The sequence below is a fragment of the Prosopis cineraria genome, unplaced genomic scaffold (genome assembly GCF_029017545.1).
Source record: "Prosopis cineraria cultivar Desert tree isolate PC_DT_omini unplaced genomic scaffold, ASM2901754v1 PC16, whole genome shotgun sequence".
NCBI lineage: Eukaryota > Viridiplantae > Streptophyta > Magnoliopsida > Fabales > Fabaceae > Prosopis > Prosopis cineraria.
The window spans coordinates 173,938-184,888 of NW_026555347.1; positions in this window are offsets into that span (position 1 = coordinate 173,938).

The following is a 10,951-nucleotide window of genomic DNA, read 5'->3' on the forward strand; positions in this document are numbered from 1 at the left end:
TGATCCCGTAGTCTTCGGCGAACTCCCTCATCTCATCTCCGGTGAACATGCTTCCTTGGTCTGTTGTTATTGTCTGAGGGATCCCGAACCTATGTATGATGTTCTCTTTTATGAACTTGATCACGTCTCTCTGTTCCACCTTATTCATAGGCACAGCCGGAACCCTTTTGGTGAAATAGTCAGTGGCGACTATTCGAATGTCCAGGAGGCAGGGTAGATCTTGCCTATGCTATGGTCTGTAGCTAAATCCACTCCCTTTGTTTGGGAGCCAAACCTCCTCTCCTTACCAGTCGAGCTCAATCCTCTCCTTATCAGTATCAGTTGAGCGATTTCATTCCTTCATATTGATTGACTCATATTCACCGCACGAGCCAGACCTTATACGGTAAAACCCCCGTGTTGACGGCTCATCTTGCTTTGTTTAATGGAGCTGCTCTGGCTTCCTGACCGGATGAATTCAATCAATAAGGGTTCGCTCTTGGCCTGTGCCTCAGCTTGAGACATTGGCGCGAAACTATGAATCTGATCTAGCTGCCGAATCCGATATGAATTTGTAATCTTTCTGGCCCCTTCTTTCTTTTGCCTGCGTCGAGACAATAATTTAGTACGGAAAGGGCTTATTTCCTGTCGCTTTTGATTGAGTTTCAAGCTCCAGCTTAGAGGCATCTTCTTTAGCGAAGACTGAGTGATTGATCTCGTTATGGCTAAGCCAAGGCTTTTCTGATATGGGTTTGGATGCTCATGCTCCTATCTTGCCTGCTTCGGATGTTCATTTAAGTGATTTATGATTTCATTTCATACTGAGATTCTTATTCCTAACTGACCAAAAAGTAGAGAGAGTGGATTTATTTTATTGTTCGTCCGTTTGCGTACAAGAAAGAGTTTTCCTTTCTACCATGGGGATATTCTCATACACACAAGAAGAAGGCGTTCCACAAGAGGGTTTGTTCAGATCGATGAAAAGTATCTACGTATGAAAGCTTGGAATCAGTGTCCGAGTTTGTCTCTTTCTTTCGATATGATGAGGGCCTTGATGAGCAGAAATTTCCATCGTGGATTGGAGAGGTTACGAAGTATCTCGCCTAGACTAATAGGGCAAGCAACGGACTTAGAGATAGATAGGGGCAGGATAAGGTGCTAGCGCGAAAGCTTTAGTTTAGTAAAGGCGTTAGTACGCGCAACAAGCAACGGAATTAGCGCTCTAGCGCGAAAGCTAACGTTTAGTAAAGGCGTTAGTACGAACAAGCAACGGAATTAGCGCCCGTTAGCGAAAGCCCCCACTTAGTTTAAGGCGTTAGTCACGAACAAGCAACGGAATTAGCGCCCGTTAGCGAAAGCCCCCACTTAGTTTAAGGCGTTAGTACGAACAAGCCCGCTACGAATAAAGGCGCTCTAGCGCGAAAGCCCCCACTTAGTTTAAGGCGTTAGTCACGAACAAGCCAGCTACGAATAAAGTCGCTCTAGCGCGAAAGCCCCCACTCAGTTTAAGGCGTTAGTACGCGCAGCCGTTTTCTTGCTGCTTTAGTTTGATTGCTGCTTTAGTTTGATTGCGTAGTTTGATTGCCTAGTTTTCTTGCTGCTTTAGTTTGATTGCCTAGTTTTCTTGCTGCTTTAGTTTGATTGCTTGCTTGCTTGATTGCTGGGAGGGCGCCCTAGACTAATAAGGCGATACTAAGAATAAGAATTCATTCGGAGCTATTGAAACCCGCATACCCACTTTTACCCTTAGGTAAATCCTTACATCTAGTGAATGAAGGTCGCATTGAAGCTCTAGATGACTCTATAACAGCGGATATTGCTACATATAGAAGAATGAAAAGCGCATATCAGTTTAGTTGAGGAAGTAAGCTGTAGTGCTTTCAGAAGTAGGGGACTTTTCTAAGTTCTCATAGTTATCTACGGTAGTCAATGAATTAAGGCCAGCAAGTTCGCCAGTTAGCTTTCCTGCCTGCGAGTAGTCTGATTGTTAGTTAGATTATCTCCTATGATGTTACACTAAGTGATCACTGGAATCATAGATGTTTCTTCATGTTCAGCTAGTCTGTTAGTGATAGGCAATCCAGTTAGATACAAGTAAGTTCTCTTTATGTTGTAAGCCAGTAACTTTCTTTCATCAGTAGTCCTGGAAGTAGGACATCTTTTTTTTTTGATACAAGACTCTTTCTAGGAGGTGTGAACTAAAGGTCTTTCAAGTCTTCAGGCCATAAAGTTGTTTAACGTACCGATATGTAAAGATAAAAGACATAGGATAGTTTATTATACTTTCTCTAGCAATTTAGTTACAGCTTTCACTCAGAACTCATAGGAAACCTCCCAACACTCCTAAGTCATAACTAAATAACTCATAAAGCTGTAACTCCTAAAGCATTCGGGGTAAGGGCACTGGAAGTATAGCAATTTTGTTTATGGATTCAAAGGAGGAAGTGGTCCTTAGATTCATGTCTAAGTCAGGAAGCCCCTGCAATATCTTTTTGGGGGGCGGAGTGAAACGACTAGGCTCTCTAAAAGAAAAGGTATCAATATAGGGCAATTCCATTGGCGATCCCAGGCTTCCCCTTCGGGGGGTTACAGACCGGATCCGAGGATAAACCTCTCTTCTATTCTATTTATTCGATTTACAAACTTAACGCAGCGGATAATGCGACAACCGATTGTGCGACATCTATTCTATCTATCTAGACAACAGCGGATTTGCCGATCTCCGCTGTTCACTCCTATCGTCTTCTTGCTAACAGCCAAAGAGCGGATTGGCACAGCGAATTCGAGAGCAGCAGATTCCAACAACTGATATTGCGATTCTTCTTGAACTGACCTTTCATGAGGGAACGATATAGATCCTCATTCATCTATATGTAGCTGCCTTTGTCTCTATCTATGATGCTATAGATCATCTTGATATAGCAGCGGAGAAAGAAGTGCTGATGCCTTTCTGCTCTTTCTACCTTTGCTTCTCCTGCTTGGGTCTCGCTCACGGATCTCAACCACGAGACTAAGAATCATGCTTACGAGGCTATCTCGATCTCTATTGTGCAGCCTGAAGTGGTTAGTATCAACCTATTTGGGCAAAGCCTAAACCGTACTCCTAGTAGGGCACTCACTCTCTTAAGAGAGGAGTAAGACTATAAGGAAAACAAGAAAGAGATATTTATTAAAGGCAATAAAAATCAAAGGGTTAATAACAGACAATAAAGCCAAGCTGCAATAGCAATCCAAGAAGAGCGCACATTATTATCCTTTAATAGAAAGATAAACTCTAAAGGGCATAGCTTCTAATAGAAGATAGCCATAGCCCATGTATTTCAGTTGCCAGATCACACTAATGAAGTACACACGCATGCGGCAGACAGTTGAACTAGTAAGACTTGGAAGCCTTACGACTGTATGAAGTGAGGAATTTCTGATTGCCCAGTGAGAGTCATATTCAAGAGCATAAAGCTACTCACTGCAGTAGTTTAGTCTAGTGGCTGAACCCTCCTTTCCCTCTCGCTATGTGAATAGCCGGGAGTTAAGCTTAAACAGCTTCGCTTCCTTAAAAGAAAAAGGAAAAAGACGATGTTAGGAATCGCTTTCATCACAAATTGACGTAGATAGAATAGAGAGAGAGGCATTCGAAGAAGCTGCGATTGCTTTTGTTTCAGAAGCAGTTCTTCCTCTAAATAGATGGCGAGAATCTGTTCTTGGTGGTAGGGCAGTAGCCTTTTCTTCAAGCAGGGCTTTCTCGATAGCCAGAAGCTCTTCTTTGGCAGGTTTCATGATTTGCTAATCCGATCTTGTAAGTTGGCTTATCTTAGGCCACCGACTGAGACGATGGCTTGAAACCCGGGTAGAAATAAGACCAATCGAAAACCTTGGAAGCAACAAATCGCGGGGCGTAGGCTGTTGAATAAGCTGTGGGTCTTGAGGCAGATGTGGCATCTTCTGAACCACCGTAGTTAGGGGGAAAAAGCTCATCTTTTTTCAATGCAACCAGAGGGCTCTTAGTACGCTAACGCTACTACCAGCCCAGTAAGAGGATGTTTTTAGGTTTATGTCGTCAAAAGAAAGGTCTTACCTTAGCGACCTGATGTAATTCAGTGAAAGATTGTATAAGGATAGAGAATAGGGACATCACAAGAACTTTAGTATCATCACTAGGATGAAGGGTTGAACCTAACTTTCTATTTGCCACTGATTAGCCTAGATCAATTCCCCCTAGTTTTGATCCAAATGGGATTTTTTCCACCTGGGATACGTACACCCTCGCCCTTACTTAGAAGGTTCACCGGTTTGCCTAGCTAGGCCTGACAAGGAGGTGCAAGTGAGGATGAAGATATATGAAACATTGGACTTTACAGAGGACGATGGTTAGACTGAGGGTCTAGAGAGACCTTACAGAGGAGACATGGTAGGCGGATTAAACTGAAACTGCTAGCTACCGGTTGTCTGTTTTGAATATGCCACTTGTTTGCCTTTCTTGCTGGCATTGAATGAGCCAAATCCCTTGATGATGGGAGTTCCCGCTTTCAGGTTGTTTTGTTAAAGGCAGCTTTGATTGAGTGCGCCTTGCTTTCTTCTTTCTTGCTTGCTTTGCTTCATGCTGGAACGAGTGCTGGAAGAGCACTTTCCCTCTTCAGAACTCTGTTCACTAAGAACTACATTAATGGGTTGGTTGCTTAGCAGCTGTGAACAAGACAGATCGGACAATATCAGTTCTCTCTCTGATTAAGATCAGAGTTTTCACTCTTTCTCCTCTGCTTGATGGAATAGAGAAAGATAATATTATAACCCTAGAATAACTAATCTCAGGGTTTAATAAAGAAGAGAATGTGAGACCTACTATTAGCCCCAGCTTCCCCGATGTGAGAGTGTCCTTAGCTCCTGGAAACAAAGAAATTCCTTCCTCTCCAGCTTATTCGATAGGGGCGAGTTACTACGTTCCTTACTTTAACAAGTAAACTACCTTTTTGTCTTAACGTTACTGACTGCATTAGCGCTTGTTGAATTGGTCTTCTCTCTTTTAACTCATCAATGAGTGAAGGGACCCATTGGAGGATGGGGCCCGAACGCTCTAAAATAAGGCATCATTAACTCTTCTATTCTAGTGGACATGAGGGAACGGACTCCTAGCTATTCCCCCGTAGTCCCCAAAAGCGTAGCATATGAGGTAGTGACAGAATGTCACTAGTAACCAGTAGAGAAAGTAAGCTATCTTTCTTAACTAGCTTCAAGAGAAGTGAAGTAGCCGGGATACGAACGCTTAAGAAAGAGTTGCTTTTGAGTTCCCACTCTGATTCTGAAGGGCGTAACTCCTTCTTAAATAAAGGCAATTAAATCACTCTGAAAAGCCTTATTTACAGGCATACCCGAGACTCGCTTCATCAAAGGATAGACTATTAAGAAAAAGTAACTGCCTTACCTTACGCCTTAGCTCGAAGAAGAAAGCTCTAACCAAGGAGCTCCTAGCAGCCAGAGAACAAACAAGTATTGCCTATATAGAGAAAGGACAGTACAGCTACTTCTTATTCCTTCCTATACCTATAGTCGAAGGGGCTTCCCGAAAGCATTGATTGAATGTCTACCTAGCAAGGAAAGGAAGGAAAAGATTAGATAAGATAAGAAGAAAGAGAGATCGGAGAATCGGTTTTGATGGAGTCTATTCAGATGCCTAAAGTCTTATAATCGAAGGCTCGGGAAGCATTCTCTCTGTCCCTCCGTATCTGACCCACCACCCTTGCTCTAAGATCTCACTTCGCGGCGAAGCTCGTTCCGCGCTTAAAGAAAGCAAACTCAGTCCTTAAGTATTAGGCTGATCGGCGGCAACGGATCGTTTTCCGCTGTCGTTTCAGGGTAAAAAAAAGGGCTGCTCAATTTAGAGACAGCCTTTGCTTGGGTGTTGTGTTCTCGGGGCTTGGAACGAATGCCTTTCTAGCCCCCTGCGCACCAGGGGAGCCGCCTATGTTTGTCCGATTTTCTACAGGACACAGCCTCTAGTGTACCTATTGTCTTGGCCTTTGTTCGCTCGATCACATCACTTTGTGGTGTGGTATTGTGCTGACAAGGTATACCCGGGAAGTAAGTATGAGTAAGGTCCGCATCTGTTGAAGACATTACTTCAACAGATGCGGATTCATTAGCTGCTTCTAATCCTACAACATAATTTTCGGACTCTCCCACTGCTTTCGCCATACCACCCAGACCCAGGGATTAGCCCATGTCCGCTCATACCGCACCGCGAAGGAATATTCTATTATTCCACTTCCAGAGGGACAAAAGGAAAAAACAAGAAAGAAATCTTAAATACTTTCTTTCTCGTCCCTTTATCGTTGGTAAAAGCTTTGGTAGCTTATCCGCAGGGACTTTGAAACCAATTAAGACTTGAAGTTGGCTGCCTTTGTTATACGATTGGGAGAATTAAGATTAGGCTGTAAGACAAGTTTAAGAAATCATTTCTTTTATGTTTTATTAGAACCCCAGTGTTTTTAAATGATCTAAATTAGAACTTCTTTAAGACTAACCCTAGTCTTAAAGGGCCAATCTTCATTCTTTTCTTGTTGTGTTGACACTCGGAATAAAGAAAAAGAGAAAGTGACTCTATCAAGGGTTAGCTAGTTGCTTATTCGTCAGAAGGGTTTATAGGGTTCTCACTTTCTTACGGGCAAAAGTAAACTTCACTATTCTATCCCGTGGGAGCTCTCTCTATAACCAGCACGCTTACTTTCTCATCTCAACTTCCTTACTATAATAGGAAAAAGGGGGTAATAAACTCATACACCAGCTCCAGGCTTTAAAGAAGAAAGACCTGGCTTCAAGGGAAATGCTTTCTTTCCTAAAAGAAAGAACTCGAACCGAATAGCCATGAAAGAAGAAAGGAGCCTGCCTACACCCGGCAGGAGGGGAGGAACTTCCTAAAGGCCGAGAGAAAGAAGATCTATCCATTACCAATTAGAAAAAGAAGAGTTTTAGCCGGACAACCAGCCAGAAAGTTACAAGCGAAAACTACAAAGCGAAACTACATTTTTAGAACGATAGTGTTAAGAATGACTATGACACCGAGGACGGAGGCTCCAACCAAGACTGCTGCTTTTACGGTTCCACCAAAGAAAGGGTGCGTGCGGGAGAAAAGGATCTATACCACCTCTGACAAACCCGAAGACTCTTATGTAAGAAGTTCCTCTTTCCCTTCTCGTGCAGGGAAGCTAAAGCAATCCTGTTTTCAAGCTAGTTCTCAGAGAGAATAGAGTTTAGATCAGGCCTGCAAGTCAGAGCAGTAGGCAGTTTCTTTCTTCGCTTCTAGATCACATCCTGACCCTTCTTTCTTACATCCTTGTTAGCCAGGAAAACAAGATTCGAAATCTTTCCTGTCAGCTAGCCATCCTTGCAACCAATCTAAAAGCAGTGTTTTCTTGCCCCGTTTTCTTGCCTAGTTTTCTTGCCCCATTTTCTTGCTGGGCACGCGTGGGAGGAAAAATCCGTATGTATACTTTCAGTACATTGGAGGACAGATCGATCAGTGTACGCCGTTAGGGCGAATCTATCCTAAATGGCATAGCCAAACAAAGCCGAAGAGCTCTTTTTCGCTAAGGAGCGAAAGCCAGATCTTTATCAATTCAATAATTATGCATCGTGGAAGGAATATAGCACACTACGTACGATGCAAGACAAAGAAAAACAACATAAATTTCAGCGAAAAGGATCCTTATCGATTCCTAGTATCGCTACTAGCGTCCAGCGCCAGCGCTTTGCTTTAGCTTTCCATTCAAGTCTATCGGATCGGAGTGGTTGGGACTAGCCCCGCTGGGTCAATCAAATGAAAGAAACCCGGCCTGAGGGACCTATAGGACAAGGATACGACGAAGTAGGTTCGACCAAACCAAGTACCGAACTGAGCTGCGCTTTCTTTAGAGAGCTGTTGCGCTAACACACACATGAATTTGAATGCTGGCCCTCGGGTCGCGCTGTGCGGGGATCATGCGGGGTGAACTCAATCCATCTTGATCCAATAGGCAGGCCGCCCTAGGCTAGGGGTATCTTTCCATCAGACGCGTTAGGGTTGGCTAAGACAGGTCTGGGACCTTGAAAGGAAAGAATGTATTATTCCATTCCTTATCAGTCGTCTGAGTGAGATCCAGCATCTTCGCTCCTGCCTGGGAGTTAGCGCAGTGAAATTCAATACAACTATCGGTAGCGCAGCCCTTTATTCCGTATTTCGTCTGGCCGTAGCTTCTTTCCTATGGGTCTCAATCCTATCCTTATAAGTCTCCAGCAATCTCAAAGCATTTGGCGCTAACGGACACTATTGACTTTTCTTGCAGGGCAGGAAGGAGAACTGCAACCCTAACTAAGGCCGAGGAAGGAAAGGCATGAAGTTAAGTTCTCTACCTATCGATCGGGCGAGCTCACCCTTATTTTATTTGTCGGGGAGGGGAGCCCATTAGATTGAATATTAGTAGTATGGTTCGGTTTTACCTGGAGTGGCAGCTGTCCCATTAGTCCGTCTTCTATACTACTTATACTATAGCAGCCAGACAGGGGAGAACCAAATAGCAGAGAATAGATTCGAAAGATTCGAACTTCACTAAGTCGAAAATACCGTACTCTATCTCAGTCTCTTCTCTTCCCCATCTTCATCAGCGAAGTGACTTGACTCTTTAAGGACGCTTTCAAGATAGAAAGAAGGGAAGGCCTTACCTTAGACTAGGGTCACCCGAGGAAAGAAGCAGCACTGGTCTGAGACGGACCAACGAGGGGAAAAGGGTGAGCAGAAAAGAAAAGAAGGGCTCGCAAAGGCGGAGGTTTCTTTCGAAAGTGCGGGAAGCAGGAAAGGGGATCGCAAGAAAGAAAGAACGTAGACGATCAGAATGTAGGTAAGCTGAATCAACATCAGCAGTTATGTAAGCAGCCGAGCCTTTACTTTTAGTTGCAGTCAAGTCAAGGACGACTTCCTCAGAGTTCTTAGTTTTGATCGAGAAAGAGGAGGTAGAGAGTTACTCTTCCGACGGGGAACAAGCAAGGGAACGGCTTTAAATAGATAGTAGGGATAAAGACGCACTAGCGCGAAAAGCCTCTTAGCGTCTGTCTAAATCCATCTACTCGTCTGATTCTCGACCAAAGCAAGGGCCGGGCACGTAATAAAGGCTGCGCTAACTCGCATCCCTTTGGTTGTTGGGAGAGGATTCACCGATCGTGAAAGAAGGAAGGGAAGGCGGCTAGGGCAAGCAAATCAGGGAAGAAAGGTGATCTTTCATCTAATGAACTAACGTAATAGATATAATAGAGACTTCGGTTAAGCTAAGCTGATGCTGATAAGGGCCGGTTAGCCAAGTCAATCCTTTGCTTGCTTCCTGGTCGAGTGATTGAATACCTTTTAGTCCGCTTTCAGTCAATTGGTAAGCCAGAGCCAGACCCTACCCACCATGGAAGAAGGAAAAGTTGGTGTGGGAAGGTGTGTAAAGCGTGTTGAGTAAAAGGAAGTCCAAGTGTTTTTCTTACGAAGTTTGGCAAATCGACCCTAAATAGATATTTTGACCGGCACAATCCTCTTGCTAGAGATGGATTCTCATTGGGATTGGTCTCATAAAAGAGGGATATTCGATCACAAATCATGCCATGCCTTTATGACTATTGTTGTAGAAGCAGTTGAGAACCCATTGAGATGACCCAAGAATCCTGCTATTTCGATTTTGAGAGATCCGAGAGAATAAGGTAGGTTAATAGGCATACTCAGCTGTTTTAGAAAAAGTCATTCATTCTATCGATAGCCTTAAACTAAGTGGGGGCTTTCGATATTCATTCTTTCATTTGAACTTTAGACAAAGGTGCTATTGAGAAATTGGGCCCTTATGGGATCTCGTACACATTCATTCGATTGGCCGAGCAAATAAGTCTACTTCAAAGTCACACTTCTCTCTCGAGGCAGGACAGGTAGGTGCCTGAGGCAGGTTCGATAGCTCCTGGGTAAAGGAAGCTGGTCTTTCCCCTATTAAGAGAGAAAGTAGGAAATAACTTAAGTAAGAATGACCTGAAAGAAGTCAGGGTACTAAGCAAGGCTAGAATGGCGTAAGTTCAGTTGAGAATCATGTACATTAGATAGAATGGGTTCCTTCCCCTCTCCCTAACTAACACTCTACCTAACCCTTTCCGTCCTGAATCAGCCCCCCCTATCCCTAACTACTATTTAAGGGACCGGTGCTTCTTCCTTTCAGTGATCTCATACCTCTTTGCTTCGCTCCTGCGCTAACGGCTATAGGATTTCGCGCTAGTGCTTGTTTCCTTACGCTAGTGCTTGTTTGTTCTGCTATCGCCCCTATTAAGGCAAGCAACGGCCTGAGCTTGTCTCCCTTATTAGTCTAGTTAGTCTAGGCGAGATTAGTCTAGGGCGAGCAACCATATATGAATAGAAAGATAGATCCATCCATCCATCTATCCTATCCGATTTAGATCGAATCTATTCTATTTACTTTACTCTATTTAATTTACGCTATTTTCAACTAACATATGAAGTCAAATCAGAATCTAGTAACATATGATGTCACGGCGGTTCCTGCACTTTCTAGTTTCAAGGCAGGGGCTGCTGACCGCACTTTACTAGGTCTACTGAGCTGAATGTATGCAGCCATCCCATCCTGACGGAGTACTTTGGAAGGTACTCGGAGTACCGAGAGCTACTCCCTTTTGGTTGTCCGACCAGGTTTGCTGTATCAGCTATTCTGGACTGGTGTGGAACATTAAGTTTGAGCAAGGGGTAAGCCCCCACTCAGTATGCTCCTGGTCTCCTCTCTTCTGATTGATCAGGGATTTCTCTTATGAGGCCGGTGGTCAAACATCGCCTAATCAAGTGTTTCGGTCATCGTAGCGCTGTATAAGCGTGTTGATGGATCACTAGAGACGGGAAGAGGACTCCCGGCATTGTCTGTGGGAAATCCACGGCAGTGTGTGTCGATAGCTAATCTTCTTTGTCCGGATCTCTGTCTGG